Source organism: Microcaecilia unicolor, chromosome 2 (assembly GCF_901765095.1).
Source record: "Microcaecilia unicolor chromosome 2, aMicUni1.1, whole genome shotgun sequence".
In the NCBI taxonomy this organism is placed as follows: Eukaryota; Metazoa; Chordata; class Amphibia; order Gymnophiona; family Siphonopidae; genus Microcaecilia; species Microcaecilia unicolor.
This window is the reverse complement of record NC_044032.1, coordinates 393,438,569-393,454,681: the sequence shown is the minus strand read 5'-3', so window position 1 is coordinate 393,454,681 and position 16,113 is coordinate 393,438,569.

The window sequence follows — 16,113 nt, the reverse complement described above, 5'->3', positions numbered from 1 at the left end:
GGGTCATGAACAAATTTCTAGTCCAAGAAAAGTTCAGGATGGTTTCCCAGGGCATCCTTCTCCCAATGATTCAGGAAAATGATTGGCTATACTTTCTGGACTTAAAGGACGCATATACTCCTATCCCGATACTTCAGGAAATATCTTCAATTTCAGCTGGGAACACATCACTTTCAGTACCACGTGTTGCCTTTTGGCCTCGCGTCAGCTCCTAGGTTCTTCAGTGGTAGTCGCAGTATCGCTATGCATCTCGACAATTGACTGGTGAACACCTCAGAGGACAGTGCTCAGGAGTCCATGTGGATGACTATTTGGGTGCTAGAACTATTAGGGTTTGTCTTGAACTACCCCAAGTCCCATCTGCATTCTGCCCAGAAATTGGAATTCATAGGAGCCCTGCTCGACACACAGAAGATTCGAGCCTATCTCCCGGAGGCCAGAGCAGACTATCTAGTCTCACTGGTGTCCAAGGTTTGGGCCTCTTGGCAGGTCAAAGCTTGGCAGATGTTAGATTCTGGGCTATATGGCCTCCAGAGTGTATGTTACACCCATGACACGTCTTCACATGAGACCAGCTCAGTGGACCCTGGCTTCTCAGTGGTACCAAGCCACGGGAAGCCTGGAAAATGTTATCCAAGTGTCCCCAGAGATTGTTCGTTCTCTTCAATGGTGGACAATTCGATCCAATTTGTCTCTGGGACTTCCATTCCAAATTCCCCAGCCGCAAAAAGTGCTGACGATGGATGCATCTCTCCTGGGCTGGGGAGCTCATGTTGATGAATTTCACACTCAAGGAGCTTGGTCCCTCCGAGAAACGAATCTTCAGATCAACCTCCTGGAGCTTTGAGCAGTCTGGAACTCTCTAAAGGCTTTCAGAGATCAGCTGTCCCATCAAATTATTCTAGTTCAAACAGACAATCAGGTTGCAGTGTATTACATCAATAAGCAGGGGGGCACTGGATCACGCCCTCTGTGTCAAGAAGCTGTCCGGATGTGGCATTGGTCTCGCCTGCACGGCATGTTCCTTCGAGCCACTTATCTGGCGGGCGCAAGCAACACCATGGCTGACAGACTGAGCAGGATAATGCAACTGCATGAGTGGTCTCTCCACATGGGCATGGCCTGCAAGATCTTCCGAGCGTGGGACACCCCCTCAGTGGATCTTTTTGCCTCTCAGATCAATCACAGGCCTTCCTCCTCAATTGGGGGACAGGCCTCCTGTATGCTTATCCTCCATTACCTCTAGTAGGAAAACTTTGTTGAAACTCAAGACCGCGGAACCATGATTCTAATCACACCTTACTGGCCGAGGCAGATTTGGTTCCCTCTTTTTCTGGAACTGGTCTCCAAAGAACTGTGGAGATTGGAGTGTTTTCTGACCCTCACTCAGAATGAGGGGTCATTTCTACATCCCAAATTCAAGACTCTGGCTCTCACAGCTTGGATGGTGAGAGCTTGGAATTTGCTTCCTTGCGTCTTTCGGAGGGTGTCTCCCGGGTGTTACTGGCTTCCAGGAAAGACTCCACTAAGAGGTGTTATTCTTTTAAATGGAGGAGGTTTGCCATCTAGTGTGACAGCAAGGCCCTAGATCCTCTTACTTGTCCTACATGGACCCTGCTTGAGTACCTTCTTGGACTCTGCTTGAGTACCTTCTACACTTCTCTGAGTTGGGTCAAGTCCAACTCCGTAAGAGTGCACCTTAGTGCAATTAGTGCTTATCAGCTTGTAGAGGGTAAACCTATCTCTGGACAGCCTTTAGTTGTTCACTTCATGAGAGGTTTGCTTTTGTCAAAGCCCCCTGTCAAACCTCCACCAGTGTCATGGGATCTCAACATCATTCTCACCCAGCTGATGAAAGCGCCTTTTGAGCCACTGAATTCCTGCCATCTGAAGTACCTGACCTGGAAGGTAATTTTCTTGGTGGCTGTTACTTCAGCTCTTAGGGTCATTGAGCTTCAGGCCTTAGTAGTGGATGCACCTTATACTAAGTTTCATCGCAACAGAGTAGTCCTCCGCATGCACCCCAGGTTCCTACTGACGGTGGTGTCGGAGTTCCATCTGAACCAGTCAATTGTCTTGCCAACATTCTTTCCTCGCCCTCTCGCCCATCCTGGTGAAAAAGCTTGCACACCTTGGACTACAAGAGAGCGTTGGCCTTTTACATGGAGCGGATGAAGCCCTTCAGATAGTCCACCAAGTAGTTAGTTTCTTTTGATATCAACCGGAGGGGAATTGCCATTTCTAATTGGCTAGCAGATTGTTGTTTTGGGTGAGCCTAGATGCTAGGGTTCCCCACTTGTGAGAATGTAAGCCTGCTTGTCCTCAGAGAAAGTGAAGATACTTACCTGTAGCAGGTATTCTCCGAGGACTTTTGCCTTCCATCTTGCTTGCAAAGATGTAGGACCCTTCAGTAAGTTGAGTTCACCTACTAGAATGGTGCCAGGGGATGGGTCTGAGAGGATGCTGACACAGGGAAAGGGTTGTTTTTTGTTTTGGAGGGGTTCTGTAACTCAAGCGGGTCTGTGAATCTGGGGGAGGAGGCTGTGTGTTTTGAGGTGGGGGGATTTCTGGCAAGGGAGGGCTTGTGATGCTTGCCAACTGGAGATTCTTTATGTAGCAGTAGGGAGTAAGGTTTTTGATACCCTGATGGGGACTTCCTGGTTCAATAGGAAAGACAAAGAAAATCCCTACTGCTACGTGGACTGTCATCTAAATACTATTTATAGTGTGCAAAAAATCTTACTGTGCACGTTAATGTTTAATGCATAGACACCAATGAGTACCAAATGCAATTATTTCATTTAATACTGGATGACATGCTTCATTTCTAACTGTTCCTTTTTAGCTTTCATTTTACAACTTTGGCCGATTTTCATTTAGCAATGGATGACATGCTTCATTTCTACTGTTCTTTTCAGCTTTCAGTTTGCAACTTTGGCTCACGTATAGAAGCAGCATTTGCACAAGGCTTCAGCTTATATGAATTTCAAACAAGATGGTATGTGTATACCTACAGCTTGGATTTCTAACCCATTATTGTAAAATGGTGTAGAGAATCCAGTATATCTGGGAAACATGGTTTGTGTAGTTCTGCTTCACTACCTTGCAATTGTTTCAACCAGAGAGTTTTCTGTTTCATTTTCTGTGAGGTTAGTGAGAGGATTCTGCAGGCCTTAGGTGAATTGCACTGGCTCTGTAGCACCAACATGAAACCTTCTCAATGAAAGCTTAGGTTATGTTGTGAAGTTTAATCAAATCAAGAAAAATGTTCAGTTTAGGTTCATTTACTGGATTACTAATGCAACAAAACCCTTAATATTATCATTTTGATGAAATCTGGCAATAAAGGCCTAGTCCAGCAAGAAACATTGATCAGTACAGTGTACCTTGCACATTTTAAGGCCCAGATTGGTCAATATGTTTGTTCAGTTTTTGGCTGTAACATGCATTGGATGAATCACAATCATTTATTTATTTATTTGATATACCGCAAATAATCTCTGAGGCGTCTATGAGGTTTACAATTTCTGTTACAGATACTTTGCACTGTCCCTAATGGACTCACAATCTAAGTTATATATAATTAACTTAATGAAGATATTTGCTTATTATGTTTAGTCTCCTACACATGCAACCAAATTCCTCAGATGTATTGAGTGCTTAATCATATATCATTTTCCCCAGTGATTTTACTGATATCTAAGAATGTTTCCATTGTATAAACTAAAGTGTGCTAAAACTGTTCATTAACTCATGCTAATAGCTGATTTTATTAAGAAGGCTCTCTGAAGATTTGAGCCCAATTTACTAAAGAGCATGAAGCCTTTAGTAAATCTGATGTTAATGCATGGGCATTAACACCATCCCCAATGGGGACTCTAATTCATAAATGAAGAAAGGCCTGCTACAGCCTGAAGTGACACCCCCATTTCTGACATCCAAATAAAGGTCTCTCATGACTCTAAATTAACCTAGGGGTTTCTGCTGGTTCAAGATATACCCCACCATGGGAGCCAACTTTTCAAAATGATCAGAGATGCTACGTTCAACACAAATTCCTTTACCTCTGCCAGCCCAGTCCAGATGTATGTCTTGTTTCCCTCTCATAGAGACATAGAAAAACTGATTATCCTCCTTTATTGTTCAGTGCAGCTGGAAGACCTAACAGTGTTTGCTGTCTCCAGCAGTGGTGATATCTGGATTGATGCATTAGGATCTTTGGGGCTTCAATGGTAGAAGCTGCAGCATCCTGGGCTGGAACCAGGGGATTTCTATAGTGATGGCCCTTGTACAGATGTTCTTTTCCCCTGTGAACACACAATGTGTAGCCTTCTCCATTCTTTGGGGCTTCTTGATGCATTTATTTGTCTAAAGTACAATATCAGGGTTAATATATCAAATGAGCAGTGGATGTTTTCAACAAATGCATAAAGATTTTAACATGGAGCTATCTATGTTGGCTAGCTTAAAAGGTTTTGTCTGCCTGGCTTGGTATCTTTGGCTACAGACAAATCATCTGGGGTACCCCTTGGATGGTCTATCTCCAAAGATAGGTCTCTGTCCAAAAATAGTGAGACTTTTTGAAAAGTGAAATGGGCAGCTCCATTGAGCCTGAGATAGATAACTTCACAAGAAGATTGTGAAAAATTGCAAGAAGATCTTACGAGCCTGGGAGACTAGTTATCCAAATGGCAGATGACATTTAGGGCTTGATTCAGTATATGGCACTGATAAATCAGCACTGAAAAAAAATTGTCACTGAATAGCATTCTGTAGAGGGCGCTCCAGGATGGGCTCCCATTATAGAATACTGCAAGTTGGGTTCAGATTTCCCAAATTCTATAAGAGTGAACACATTTTAAGGGAACAGCCCTGATCCAACCATGTATCTCCCATTGTTACACCCCCTTTTCAGATCTGCACAGAAACACTTAGGCACTATTCTATAACTAAGCATGTAAGTGTAGTTCCATGCTAGTCTGCTGTTTTGGGGCCATTTCGGTGCCTTGCTTCCATTATAATGCTTTTCTGTGATGAAAAATTGGCACATAAATAACGCATAATGCTAGGTGCCAGATATAGAATTCCCTAGTATAGGAACGAGGAACCCAAAGTTCCATATTAGGAGTCACCACCCAGGAAAAGGATCTAGGTGTCATTGTTGATGATACATTGAAATCCTGTACTCAGTCTGCAGCAACAGCTAAGAAAGCAAATAGAATGTTAGGAATTATTAAGAAAGGAATGGAGAACAAAATTGATAATGTTATAATGCCTTTGTATCATCGCTCCATGGTGCGACTGCACTTCGAATACTGTGTGCAATTCTGGTCACCGCATTTCAGAAAAGATATATAACGGAATTAGAAAAGGAACAGAGGAGGGAGACGGAAATGATAAAGGGGATGGGATGACTTCCTTTGAAGGAAGGCTAAAGAGGCTAGGGCTGTTCAGCTTGGAGAAGAGAAGGTTGAGGGGAGATAAGGCTGAGGGGAGATATGATAGAGGTCTATAAAATACTGAGTGGAGTGGAACAGGTAGATATGAATTACTTGTTTACTCTTTCCAAAAATACTAGGTCTAGGGGGTATGCAATGAAGCTACTAAGTAGTAAATTCAATACAAATCGGAGAAAATATTTCTTTACTCAACGTGTAATTAAACTCTAGAATTTATTGCCAGAGAATGTGGTAAAAGCAGTTAGCTTAGCAGGGTTTAGAAAAGGTTTGGACAAGTTCCTAAAATAAAATTCCATAAGCCATTATTAAGATGGACTTTGGATAATCCCACGGCTTATTCCTGGGATAAATAGCATAAAATCTGTTTTACTCTTTTGGGATCTTGTCAGGTACATGTGGAGACGTAGCCCAACGGTTAATGCAGTGGCCTGAAAACCAGGGGAGCTTAATTCCCACTGTAGCTCTTTGTGACTCTAGGCAAGTCACTTAACACTCCATTGCCTCAGGTACAAAATAAGTACCTGTGTATAGAATGTAAAACACTTTGATTGTAACCATAGAAAGGCAGTATATCAAATCCTATCCCCATCCCCTTTCCCTTTCCTTTTACTTATGACCTGGATTGGTCACTGTTGGAAACAGGATACTAAGCTTGATGGACCTTTGGTGTGTCCCAGTACGGCAGTGCTTATGTTTTTATGTTAAAAAATACATGATTCAAAAATGGATAAAATAACAAAAAACTCATTTCTATTAAAAAAATGCTAAAATAGAAAAATGCTTAGAACCATTTTTCTGTCTCTGTCTTTCTTTTGCCCTAACAATTGTACTTTGTTTTATTGAGAAATTCTCCTTATTAAATCTATGTCTATTTTAAGTAAGTAGCCTTTAAATATAATTTGGATATGTGTGTGATTACTTTTTCCTTGGTGAAGACCTGCAGATACGGAGGAACACTAAGATCCTACAATGAAGCACAATAACCAAGAAGAGTGGGAAATGGACCAGGCTGACCAGGAACACACGAGGAGACTTCAGATGCTGAAAAAACCTTTATAGGTGAAGACTCAACACAGCGCTGTGTTTCGGCAGCGAGCCTACATCAGGAGTCTAGATAAATAACAATAACAATGAACATAAAATATAATATAATGTACAGAACAGTTAAAAAATACATTTAGACATATATATACATAAAAATATAAAATGAGTATAAACATATTAATAAGTTACAAATTAAATGGTAATGGAATGGTATATAACAAAAAAGTAAATAAAACTATATACTAAAACAATAAAATGATAACATACTACAATAAGAAACAACCAAATATAAAGAATAAATTAGAAAGACTGACCTTTATGAAATATATGTAAAACCATAAAATGGAAGACAGAAAAGCAGATCAGTAGTAGATATGAACTTTATTATTGATGTTTCATACAAGAATATTGCCCGACACAGGCCGTGTTCCGCCCAGCAAGGTTGCATCAGGGACTATAAAATAATAGAACACATAAAATAACAAATATAAACACAATATAAAAATGATATAAAAAAACTAATCATAACAATATATAATCAATAATGAATAAATATTAATAAAAAATAATAGACAAATAATTAGATACTAAAGCATAGGTAAGATTGAATAAATGTACAGAAGTGTTGAACATATACATAGTAAAATATGATAATATTTCTAAACCATATAGAAACAATAAAATATACTATCCAGCTTATTTTCAAAAGAGAAAGATGCCCATATTTCGACCCAAATCGGGAGATGGGCGCCCCTCTCTCATGGGCACCCAAATTGGTATAATTGAAAGCCAATTTTGGGCGCCTCCAACTGCAGTCTGTTGCGGGAACGGACAAAGTTGACAAGGGCATGTCAGAGGCGTGGTGAAGGCGGGACTGGGGTTTGTTTATCGGCCGAGGAGAGATGGGCGCGCTCGGCCGACAATGGAAAAAAGAAGGGTGCCAGAAGCAAGAATTTGGGTCACTTTTTTTGGACCCTTTTTTTTATGAACAAGTCCCCCAAAAGTGCCCCAACTGCCCAGATGACCACTGGAGGGAATCAGGGATGACCTCCCCTGACTCCCCCAGTGGTCACTGACCCCTCCTACCAAAAAAAAGAACTTTAAAAACTTTTTTTTCCAGCCTGTATGCCAGCCTCAAATGTCATACCCAGCTCCATCACAGCAGTATGCAGGTACCTGGAGCAGTTGTTAGTGGGTGCAGTGGACTTCAGGCAGGTGGACCCAGACCCATCCCCCCTACCTGTTACACTTGTGCTGCTAAATGGGAGTGCTCCAAACTGCCCCCAAAACCCACTGTACCCACATCTAGATGACCCCCTTCAGCCATAAGTGCTATGGTAATGGTGTAGAGTTGTGGGGAGTGGGTTTTAGGGGGGATTTGGGGGGCTCAGCACCCAAGGTGAGGGAGCTATGGACTTGGGAGGTATTTTAATTTTTTTTTAATTGTTACAAGTGCCCCCTAGGGTGCCCGGTTGGTGTCCTGGCATGTGAGGGGGACCAGTGCACTACGAATCCTGGCCCCTACCATGACTAAATGCCTTGGATTTGTTCGTTTTTGAGCTCAGTTTCCATTATCGCTGAAAACTGATACCGCCCAGCTCAAATCTGCCCAAATGCAATGCATTTGCCTGGCACAAACCGTATTATCGAAACAAAAGATGGACGTCCATCTTTTTTGAAAATACGGCCCCGTCCTCGGAGATAAACACCCATGGAGATGGGCGTTCGCGTTCGATTATGCCCCTCTATGTATCAACCAAAATAATTGAGCACAAAACAATAGATAAATCAATTAATCGACATAAAAAATCAAAACATCTGTATCACATACATAAAAGCACAACTAATTCTGTGAATATATAGAAGGTAATACAAATTGAATATACTGTATTGTAGAATGCTTGTGTAAAGGTTGTTTATTACAACAATTGATGCTACGTGTGAAAAACAGAATTGAAATGAAATATAATAAATACAGAATGACCAATGGCACATCTGAATTGTAAAAATATTTAAAAATGCAACTTACTTGAATAACTTTACCAAAATTGTAAACAACCAGCATGGGTCATAATCCTACTAAAGAGGAATGACCTGAAATGCAGACAAAAATAAAAAAATAAAAATGAATGAGTCAACAAAAATATAGATAAAACTCCGCATCGTCAAAATGAGATGATTCCCAAAAAGTTCAATGTAAAAAAAGGACAACAGTTAAAAAAAATAGACACACCTTCTTTACATAAAAAAGCGTGTGTGGATCAAGACATAAGAGTGTCAGCTCTATGCCTCTGTAATATATAGTGGATAATTATATATAGAATGGTAGCACATACTCGTCATTACTTTAAAAACTAAAAACAAAAAATAATAAAAAATTAGAAAATGAATTAGCCTTTTTTATTACTGAAAATAAAAGTAAATATAAAAAGATATAACTAGTAAAATCACAATGTTGTAAACAGTTGGGTATTTCAAACTAACCCTAAAAGAAATAACAATAAAAATAAAAATAAAAAGTAAAAATAAGAAAAATAAAAATGTGCCAGTCATATTGCAATTAAAACAAAAGAACCCACAACAAAAAATAATATAAAAAACAGATGCTAATGATGCTAATAAAAAACCTCAGTTATTTTTTTAAAAACAATATTGATTAATGATTAAGCAGTGTCCAATCTGTACTGTACCCAATCAAAGAAAAACAGATTGGTCTGTTTCCATATTTAAACCTTTGGGATGTAGGGTTTCCAATTCAAAAATAAGTTGTTGTTCTTTACGTAAAAGTAGGGTAGCAGTAGGTCCATCTCTCCAGGTTTGTTTACTGTATATACAAATAAAATACAGAAATGAAAATCTTAAACTTTATGCCCTAAGGCAACTGAATGTTCTACTAGTGGCTTATCAATTGTACTTCTTTTTAAGGCACTCTTATGTTCAATTACCCTGATGTTAAATTGTTTCTTAGTTTTACCTACATATGCTAGACCATACGGACATAAGGCTGCATAAACAACATTTTTAGTTTTACAGTTCGAATAATGTTTTAAATAGACTTTTTTATCTGAGGACGGAATGCAAAAAACTTTAGTTTTTATATTCACAGTGCAAATTAATCAAGATCCGCACGGGAAATGTCCTATAGGTAAATTTCTTAGTGGTATGGTGTAATTAGGTAATGCTGGTGGTACGAGTAGGTCCTTAAGATTCTTCTCACGCTTGTATGCCATAATCAACTCTTTGTTATTAAATGGGGCTAAACCTTGCATCAAATGCCAATGTTTCCTTAAGATTTTGACAATAAAATTGGACATGTGAGTGAAGGGTAAAGTACAAACGATCTTATTATTAGTTTTCTTTTGGATCAGTTTCAACAGGTATCTCTAGAGAAGCTAGAAGCTTTTTGGAATCCCTTATTGATACACTTAAGAGGATAACCTTTCTCTTGAAAACGTTTTATCATGTCGATAGATCTGAGATGATAAGTATGAGGATCAGAACACAAACATCGTAAACGTAAAAATTGACTGTATGGTAAATTGGCTTTCAGTGACGAGCTATGACAGCTTGTATAATTTAAGAATTTGTTTACATCAGTTGGTTTGTGATAGATGTCAATTGTAAAGCTGCCACCATTAATGCTTATATTGATATCTAAAAAAGGTATAGTCTTTGGTTTATAATTCATCTGGAATTTGAGATTAGAATCCAAGGTATTCACCCAAGTAAATCATTTCTCTAGGTTGCTTACTGTCCCTTTCCAAATTAAAAAGATATCATCAATATATCGCTTCCACAGATATATATTATCTAAAAACATGTTATCTAAAAGGTATCTTTTTTCAAAATCACCCACATATAAATTAGCTATAGAGGGTGTGAAAGTTGCACCCATAGCTGTGCCTTCTACTTGTTGGTAATATTTACCATTAAAAGCGAAGAAGTTTCTTGTAAGTGCGATAATTGCCAATTCAACTATGAAGTCAGTAGGAATACGACAATGAAAATCCCTATTAGCAATAGTTCTCCTAATGATTTCAATAGACTCTAATTGGGGTATGTTAGTATAAAGACTTTCTATGTCTAAAGTGACTAGAAGCATATCACTGCTGGATGTTATGGTATTAAGTATATTTATCATATCAGCTGTATCATGAATATATGATGGAATTTTACTCATGAATGGACGTAAGAACTTGTCTATAAAAATAGAAAGTGGTTCCAAATGTGAGCCACAAGCAAATACAATCGGCCTACCAGGTGGAGAGGAGAGGGATTTATGTATTTTAGGAAGACTATACAGTGTTGGAAGGACAGGCTCTTCAACTTGTAGAAGGTCAGCTTCTTTTTGTATAATATATTATGCTTCTCTACCAAGTGATATCAACAAAGTGATGTCTTTCTTTATTGACAAAGTAGGGTCCTCCTTGTTTATAAAATGTTCTATCTTCTAATTGTCTGTTGATTTCTGCGATATAGTCTTCTCTGTTCATAACAACAACTGCTCCCCCTTTGTATGCTGGTTTAATGATAATACTATGGTCACTCTGTAATGTTCTAACTGCATTATTCTCTTCTTTAGTCATATTATAGAAAATCTTTGTATTCTCTTGTTTTTCAAGTGATGTAATGTCGTTAAGAACCACAGTTTCAAATGTTTGTATTAAATGGTGTGTGTTGCCAGGTGGGAGCCATTTACTGTCCTTTCTGACTATTGATGGATCTGTTGTAAGGTCAGTATTTTTCGTAAAAAAATCAATAATTTTTAATTTTCGAATGAATTAAAAAATTCTACCCTTGTTTTAAAGGCATTATATTTAGGTGTTGATATAAAGGAGAGACCTTTACTTAAAACACTTGTTTCTACATCTGCTAAAGTTCTATTGGATATATTGTAGCCTGTATTTAATACATTTTTATTTTTACTTTTTATTTTCATTTTTATTGTTATTTTTTTAGGGTTAATTTGAAATACCCGACTGTTTACAACATTGTGATTTTACTAGTTATATCTTTTTATTTTTATTTTCAGTAGTAAAAAAGGCTAATTCATTTTCTAATTTTTATGAGTATGCGCTGCCATTCTATTTATAATTATCCACTATATATCACTGAGGCATAGAACTGACACTCTTATGTCTTGATCCACGCACGCTTTTTTATGTAAAGAAGGTGTGTCTATTTTTTAAACTATTGTACTTTTTGCGAATCATCTCATTTTGCCCTGCAATGTGGAACAACAGTGAGTGCTGACTATCACGCAAAATGAAAACTTGTTCCTATTTTGAGCTGCTTGTTCAGTGTTGCATTATATGTGAGAGACTTCTTCGGAGCACCAATCCATTTGTTTACATCTTCTGCTTAGCAAGCAATGACGAGATTAGGACATCATCTCATTTACATTCGACAGAGTGTATATATATATATATATATATATATATATATATATATATATATATACTTGTTTTCTGTCTTGCATTGTAGCATGGATGGGTTTTTATCAATTTTAATTATTATTATTTTGGATATACATCTTCTGGTGTTTATGGTTTTGGATATACGTCTTCTGTTCAATAAGCAATGACGAGATTAGGACATCATCTCATTTACATTTGACAGAGTATATATACATATACAGTGGGGGAAATAAGTATTTGATCCCTTGCTGATTTTGTAAGTTTGCCCACTGACAAAGACATGAGCAGCCCATAATTGAAGGGTAGGTTATTGGTAACAGTGAGAGATAGCACATCACAAATTAAATCCGGAAAATCACATTGTGGAAAGTATATGAATTTATTTGCATTCTGCAGAGGGAAATAAGTATTTAATCCCTCTGGCAAACAAGACCTAATACTTGGTGGCAAAACCCTTGTTGGCAAGCACAGCGGTCAGACGTCTTCTGTAGTTGATGATGAGGTTTGCACACATGTCAGGAGGAATTTTGGTCCACTCCTCTTTGCAGATCATCTCTAAATCATTAAGAGTTCTGGGCTGTCGCTTGGCAACTCGCAGCTTCAGCTCCCTCCATAAGTTTTCAATGGGATTAAGGTCTGGTGACTGGCTAGGCCACTCCATGACCCTAATGTGCTTCTTCCTGAGCCACTCCTTTGTTGCCTTGGCTGTATGTTTTGGGTCATTGTCGTGCTGGAAGACCCAGCCACGACCCATTTTTAAGGCCCTGGCGGAGGGAAGGAGGTTGTCACTCAGAATTGTACGGTACATGGCCCCATCCATTCTCCCATTGATGCGGTGAAGTAGTCCTGTGCCCTTAGCAGAGAAACACCCCCAAAACATAACATTTCCACCTCCATGCTTGACAGTGGGGACGGTGTTCTTTGGGTCATAGGCAGCATTTCTCTTCCTCCAAACACGGCGAGTTGAGTTCATGCCAAAGAGCTCAATTTTTGTCTCATCTGACCACAGCACCTTCTCCCAATCACTCTCGGCATCATCCAGGTGTTCACTGGCAAACTTCAGACGGGCCGTCACATGTGCCTTCCGGAGCAGGGGGACCTTGCGGGCACTGCTGGATTGCAATCCGTTATGTCGTAATGTGTTACCAATGGTTTTCGTGGTGACAGTGGTCCCAGCTGCCTTGAGATCATTGACAAGTTCCCCCCTTGTAGTTGTAGGCTGATTTCTAACCTTCCTCATGATCAAGGATACCCCACGAGGTGAGATTTTGCGTGGAGCCCCAGATCTTTGTCGATTGACAGTCATTTTGTACTTCTTCCATTTTCTTACTATGGCACCAACAGTTGTCTCCTTCTCGCCCAGCGTCTTACTGATGGTTTTGTAGCCCATTCCAGCCTTGTGCAGGTGTATGATCTTGTCCCTGACATCCTTAGACAGCTCCTTGCTCTTGGCCATTTTGTAGAGGTTAGAGTCTGACTGATTCACTGAGTCTGTGGACAGGTGTCTTTCATACAGGTGACCATTGCCGACAGCTGTCTGTCATGCAGGTAACGAGTTGATTTGGAGCATCTACCTGGTCTGTAGGGGCCAGATCTCTTACTGGTTGGTGGGGGATCAAATACTTATTTCCCTCTGCAGAATGCAAATAAATTCATATACTTTCCACAATGTGATTTTCCGGATTTAATTTGTGATGTGCTATCTCTCACTGTTACCAATAACCTACCCTTCAATTATGGGCTGCTCATGTCTTTGTCAGTGGGCAAACTTACAAAATCAGCAAGGGATCAAATACTTATTTCCCCCACTGTATATATATATACAGTGCCTCTTTTAGGAGTAGCCTAGTGGTTTGTACAGTGGGCTTTGATCCTGGTGAACTGGGTTTGATTCCCACTGCAGCTCCTTGTGACTCTGGGCAAGTCACTTAACCCTCCATACAAAATAAGTACCTGTATAACTTTAAAATATGTAAACAGCTTTGATTGTAGCCACAGAAAGGCAGTAGATCAAGTCCTATCCCCTATCTCCCCTCTTAGTCTAGGCCCTCCTGGATGCCATCATCCCTTCATGAGGATTTGCTATCCTGCTTTTCCTTGGAGAAAAATAAATTACCTGCACATAAAATGGGTGCCCAAGTCTACAGAGCTTTGCACCACTGGCACTTTTCAAAGGGAAACCACGCATGTACTTTCCCTTGTAAAACTAGGTACAACCTCCTCCGCACCTTGGCAGACAGTTTGAATATTGCCATGATAGTACAGCTTAACTTGCGATATTTTCCCCCTATTAAACTTTTTCATCAAAACTGTAAACAAAACATCTTGGTTTGGCAAAAACTCATACGTAGATATATATCTAACAATGCAGTAAATTTATGAAGACCATTAATGCTAAATGGAAAAAAATATTACCTAGAATTTAGTGAACATGTTGCTCACAATACATTACCAAATAAATTTAATGCATTAATTATTCATTCATTCATTTAGTTACATCAGTAATTATTTACTGCATACACACTTTTCATCAATTACATCACTGAGTTTCTGAAATATACACACAGCTGTAACTATCCAGCTGGAAGGCAGATAACTTTCTTTATAAGTTGGCATTTAACTGAAAAGTTCATGTTCTTGGCTTCTGAGAAATGCTTGGACTGGGAGCAATATAATGCGAAGCCTACAAACAGTAGACTCTCCCCTGTTTGGGACAATCTTTTTCCTTTGCTCACTCAGCTCTGTGCTAGAGTTTCTGTGGCCACTTATAAAGAAAGTAATGCGAAAGCTATAACCCCAGTGCATAAAGTAGGTGAACTTTTCTTCCAGTCTCCTGTTTTCACCATGTCAACGGTCCAGCAGCAACTGATAATGCCTTGTCCAAAAGCAATAAAATCAGCCCTTAAATTACTTTGCTGGTGAGGATGTCTGTATCTATGGTAGAATCAGGCTGCTCGTTGCTCATATTGATTTACATGAAGCTGTGTAGTGAGCATACAATTAATAGTTGACTTCCTTGGCAGCCAGCTGTTACCACTATAATTTACTAAGAGAACAGTTTGTTGTAAGTATAAGAAAAACGGCAGTGATTATTGTGTGTTCAGAGGCCTGCCTAGCTAGCTAATACCAACATTGCTCTTGAAAAATGGCACAAAGTACCTAATAGTTTAAATGGGGAATAAGGAGTGTTTTGGCCATGAAAACTTCTCTTCAAAGTTATGTATGAAAAAACATCACTAAATGATGCTGGCTTTTTTTTGGTTTCATCCAAAAGCTCCAGTTCTTCAGCTGTTTAAAATATCACAGGCCCAACTGGCAAAAACTAAAAGGCCCCCTTCTTCCCATTATACAACACTCAGAATTTCTGCTCCCCTCCTTCTGCTCTGCCAGATCCAGCTCAAGGGACTGTGTGGTCTCCTAAGTCAACTTTTGAATCAGCACCCCCTCCTCTGCATTGGCATCCCTCCTGCCCACGATTTGGTATTTCCTCCTCTCTCTCAAGTCCACCACCTGCTGGTGATAAAGGGTGCCAAAATCCAGTCTTGCTTCTCTCCCTCTATTTTTGCTCCCCCTCTCAAACCCCCACCAGTCTACCTTCAAACTCAGAGGGTGCTGGCAGCAGCATCAATTCATTCACGCTGCCTGCAGCTGGCCCGGAACTTTCTCTCTGCCGTGCACCACCAACTGAAAACAGGAAATTGCATCAGAGGGCAGAATGCGGCAGAAAGAAGGCTCTGTGCTGGGCACAGGCAGTGTGTGTGAATTGCTGCTGGTGCTGGCACCCTCTAGGAGTGTGAAGGTAGACCAGGGAGAGTGGGAGGGAGATTTGAAAGGGGGATGCCAGACTGTGAACGGGAGGGGGGTGTGTGTGAAAAAGAGAGAGGGAGAGATGCTGGATTGGTATTTTGGTGCCCTTTATCACCAGTGACCTCAGCCAGTGCCTCACCTAGTCCATAGGTTAAGCTGGTCCTGGCTCCTGCTAAGGTCAAATAAAACCAGGTAGAGATGGATTACATTGAGATCTGGTAGGACAAGAGCTGTGACAAAGAGATAATTTTCCTAGACAATGCCCATACAAAATGCATTCATTCACAGCATCAGAAACAGATAATCCTCCAGAAGCATCTGAAGTGCAATCAGAAATGCAGAAAACATACATGGTACACAAAAACCTAAAGATGCTGCTAAAACAT